Source organism: Psittacula echo, assembly GCF_963264785.1.
Source record: "Psittacula echo genome assembly, chromosome: 5".
Taxonomy (NCBI): domain Eukaryota; kingdom Metazoa; phylum Chordata; class Aves; order Psittaciformes; family Psittacidae; genus Psittacula; species Psittacula echo.
In genome coordinates this window covers 5,400,482-5,405,389 of record NC_137739.1, presented here as the reverse complement: position 1 = coordinate 5,405,389, position 4,908 = coordinate 5,400,482, and positions in this window count along the sequence as shown.

The window sequence follows — 4,908 nt, the reverse complement described above, 5'->3', positions numbered from 1 at the left end:
AGTGTGCTTGAAAACTGAAAATAAACCATCTTTCTATGTTTGAACAAGCCTGAAAAACCTCCCTCTAACTTGCATGCAATACGAATTAACACTTCAATAGCAACTCACACACCAGAATTGCAACACCTTGACAAACGAGCAGAGTCATTACTGCTCCCATTGCACAGATGGCAAATGAGACAGAGAGAAACACTCTGGCATAGGTGGGTTACAGTCAGGGGATTCCTGGATTTTTTGGCTGTGTGCTTGCCAACAAGCTACCGCTACCTGCTGACCAGCAAGAAACAAGCACAGCAGCAGAGTAAATCTCAGTGGTGAAGAGGAGCATCCTCAGCTCTTCTCAGTCCTTCACCCATCCCATCCACAGCTCAAGTCTGAGTGGCTTTGCACTGCACTGGAGGGCTCCCAGTGGAGCTGTACACTTCAACAGCGCTGGCTGGAAGCACACAGCCCTTTGGGTATGTATAGGAGAACTTCAAACTATGTATAGGAGAACCTTCCAAAACCAGTTCTATCAGTTCCCTTGATTCCCCACAGACTGCAATTTCCATGCAGGTATTTAGAAGCAGCAGAGGGCTGGCAGGCTCAGGAGGAGCAGAAGAGCATCCAGCTTGGCCAAGAGCTCCAGCAATGCCCTTCTCACTTTTTACACCAGGCTGGATCCTTGAGGTTGAGCCTACCTCAGCTAGGAAGCAACTGTTCAAAGCAGTATATGGATAGCTGAGGAAAGCCTGCCCTTCATGGTCTTCTCTTCTGTGTCAAGCCAACCCTCTGGCCAGCCACCAGCTCTCTCCACAATCCAACCCCTCGCTTCCTTCCAGGTGACCATATTTACTTTCCAAATGTCCTCCTGACAGACACACGTCCTCCCACTGAGCTACACAATCCAAGGTCTGCACATGCTCACTTACCATTTCAAGATAAAAATAAATTAGAAATGAATTTGACTTTAAAACCTGTAATAGCTTTAGAAGTCTCTAGAGTGAAACAGGAGGAGGGAAGGGGGAACCCAGGTTAATAAAAGCTGTTAATTAGAGCCATATTTGCTGCTTAATGTGTCAAGAACTAGTGAGTTACGAGTTAATCAACTGTTCCGAGTTCCTTGGGAGAGCACTAAACCTCAGGCCTGAAACTGAAGGAGAAGGATAAAGTCACGGCCTTCAAAGAAGGTGTCTTTAAAACTGTTTAACCCTAAAGTCCAAGCTGGGAGCATCCTCAAAGAGGCTGGGACTTCCCCCCCATTCTGAACATCCTGTTGTATCATGAATCATCAGCACTCCAAGTCTTTCACAGTACAGTCAGGTTCGGAGACATTACCTTTCTTCCTTTTTATCTCCACTAGTTGGGACTTCTATGAAGTGTGACAAAAGGCACAGAAAAGATCAGCAACTCGTGGAACCCTTGATTTTTTTGTTTCCACTGTTCCCTTTCAAAGGATGTTGCAAAAGCCTCAAGTAAAAGGCAAGAAAAGAAACATGGAAGAGCCGGAGAGTTTCCATCAAGCTCTGAGTTGAGGATCCTGCATTCCTTGTGTGAGAGCTATGAACGCCTCCCTACCCCATGCAGTAAAAGGAGCTGGCTCAGCAGGAACTGCTCTAAAGAATAAATTAATAAAAGCAGCAGAGAAAAGAGTGAATGAAGCCAGTCAAGAAATGAAGGGGTTTGGAGATTGAGCATTTCCCATATTTTAATGCATCTGGGAGATAGAAGGTAAATGATGGGTGATTTTCTTTTGCCATTGAACTATGGAAAGATTTAATCTATTTTCACTCCAATTCACTCTTTGCAAGTCTAGCCTAGATGGAGTACATTCTTCTTCCCTGCTACACACTAGCCATCATTACTGTTTTGCTGTGATTGCTACGAGAAGAAAAGCTGCAGTTGCTATGGGATCTCTGCCATCACCCAAGAGCTTTCCCAATGGAGGGGGTGAAAAAAAAAGGGAGCAAGAAGATAAATATTTATAGCAGAGGATTCCACCAGACTTTCAAACTTCTGCTAAAACAGGAGGCATTAAAACTGTGTATTTTTTGGATTGAGACACAGCAGTTATGAACCCCACAGCCAACATACACCCAACTCCAACAGAGTTGTTAATCCATTAATATTCATTCAGGGGATGTGGGAAGACCATGGCATGAGATTTGCTCCCAGCTCAGTGGGGCATGGCAGAACTGGATATCACTCAATATGGGCACCACAGTGGATCACACTTTCTCTGCTCTTGCCATCACCTCTGTATCCCTTTTCTCTTATCTGCATGGATGCTGCTGGCAGCTTTTAAAAGAAAAACCCTTTTCTCGAGAGATTCCTTCTCCTGCCTTGCAACCTCTACTTATTTTAGGGGGCAAATGTGCTATCTGACTGTTGTGGAGACAACATGGACTCCTGAGGTTGGGACTTGGCAGAGAAAGGAGGAGGAACAGATGTTCATAGATTTCACTGCAAAACATAATTGCCCACAGTTTTCAACACTACATACAATATATTCTTGTAAATATAAAACACTAGGAAGTAACCTCTGTGTCCTTGTGGACATCTTGGGTGTTCCTCCAGATCTTACCTGTATTTTCCATACCGCAACGTTTCAGCACTGCAAGCAGCAGCCTTCAGAAATATGGGGAGCACAGACGAATGCTCCACATAGAGCAAAGTAATCTTTTTAGCACTAATTTTCTTGTTCCTTTACAATATCCAGGTCCTGAGGGAAAGCAGAGCCCAAAGCTAGCCCTGGATAAAAAGATTAGTTGCTTCTGCATTAAGATGCTTGTAATGATTCAGCAACTTAAAGCCATCTTTCTACCAACACAGAGTCTTTGTGGTTCCTCAATAAGCTGATAGTTCAAAGTGACAACTAAAATGAAAGAATTTGACAGAAGTCATTACCACCTACAAAGCTGTTGTACATTTGTGAGTACAAATGGGTCAGCTGTGCCCCAAACGTGCAGTTTTATCCAGCTGGGAGAATCAGCTCATCCCTCTTTCCAAAGAGAAATCTACTATTTTGCCTTCCCTAGCAAGCAATTCACCTGAAGCATTAGCAGTTCAACTAGCAAGAGTCAACGCAATGTCAGCCACAGCTCCTAGGTCTGACTGTCATTTCCCAAAAGGCAAGTGAAACGCACTGAGGATGAGATCTCCTCATCAGGGGAGTGACCAGCTATCTCCTCTCTGACACCCATAATATTTCAGACTCCTTTAAAACCAGGCACTTCCAATAAACTCCAGGAGCAATCAATCCTCCGCTCCTATGAAAACTGTTGCTGCACAGAGGAAAATAAACTCCAGAATACCTCGGCAAACAATTCAGGGTCAGAACTTCCTCTTTTGTAACAATTAGTAGGAGTCTTTGCGTACCTCCTTCAGCAGGTGAGAGGAGAGGGTCACAGCCTTCATTCTGCATACGAATTGGCTGCTGGCTCTCCACTGCTGAAAGGGGAAGAGGAGGTTAGGCCACGGGGTAACGACTGAGATTACACTGCAATCAGGGAACCAAGATGGGAGCTGGAGAGATGTGCTGAAGGCAAGGAAAACATTCCTTAAATTAAACCCCTATTGTTCACCTTGTCTCTGCCTCAGTGGATAATCCATGAGAGACTCTGAGCTCCTGCCAGGACCCAGTGTGAATAATTCCAGAGCATTTTTCCTACCTTTCAGTAATACAGTAGTCTATGCGCATGTGAGCTCTCCACATCTTCCAGCCATATAGGAAGGTTTCTGTAACACCTTAAATCCTTTTCCTTTCACCTTTTCCCAGGAAAATCTATACTGTGGTTTTTCAGGAAGAAGGGGTGCAAGCTGCTCTGCTGAGGAAGCATGAGTGCAGTACATGACTCCTCGGCACCTTGTGCATCATTAGAGCAAGGTTATTAACCGGACTATAGGGGGGTCTGAAGGCAATGAGGCTATCATCGGTCCTGAGGATGATGTGTGGAATTAAGGAAGGCAAATGCAAATTAGCAGAGGAAAGGTGCTCCATTTGTGGGGTGAATTAAGTTTCCTTCCTCCAAGACAGATCGTGAAGAGCCTCCCACCTGAAGGTAAGCTGGTGGTGGTAAAATCCTTCCCAAAGAAGGCTGCAGGACAAGAAGTACATGAAGATGGTGGTAGTCACCTCAGTAGGCAGCTGACCCAGCTTCAATGGTGACATGTGCTGTAAAAATATATGAATACAGCAACAACTGGCAGCTGTAGCTCTTAACACTCGAGACTATAAGAACTGGGGAAATACTGTGTTAGAACTAATGTAATGTGCTTTGAGATCCTCATTCAAAAGACCTTGTGTAAGGCTAACAGCATACTATACACAGGATGCTGTGATGCTAAATATATCCATGCCCACCGAGAACAGCACCAATTTGATTCGAGTTCCCTCTTTTAAACCACTATGGCTATCAACTCTTGCTTCCTTCTTCTCATTAACACTGCTGTAAAGTGCCTGGCACAAATCTACATCAAATGAATATAATTACAGAGGAAAACACGTTGCATTAACTTGTATGTCTGGCCTTCCCTTGCTTTTTCTGTCTTCCCACGATTCTTTCCCCCTTTTTGTCCTTCCTTTTTTTGACAGCAGTTTTATTTTTCTTCACAATTCATCTTCCTTGTCCTTTTCTTCCATTCTGTCACTTACTCCTTGTTTCAAGCCCAAAGTTGATTGCTTCCTCTTTTTTCTCCCAAGTTTGATTAATTCTTAAGTAAATGATTTTATACCATGTATATAAACTATAGAACTCCCCGCAGAATTACCATAAGTACTGCTACCACCCATGTAGGTAAGGAGGGAAAAAAAGCGAAGTTAAGGAAGTGCTAAATTAAGAATCTCTTACATCATATTTTGAAGCTTGCCAAAATCTGACTCTTCAGATGTACTGCAACAGCAATTTCCTAACACACAGGTCCTTTTCA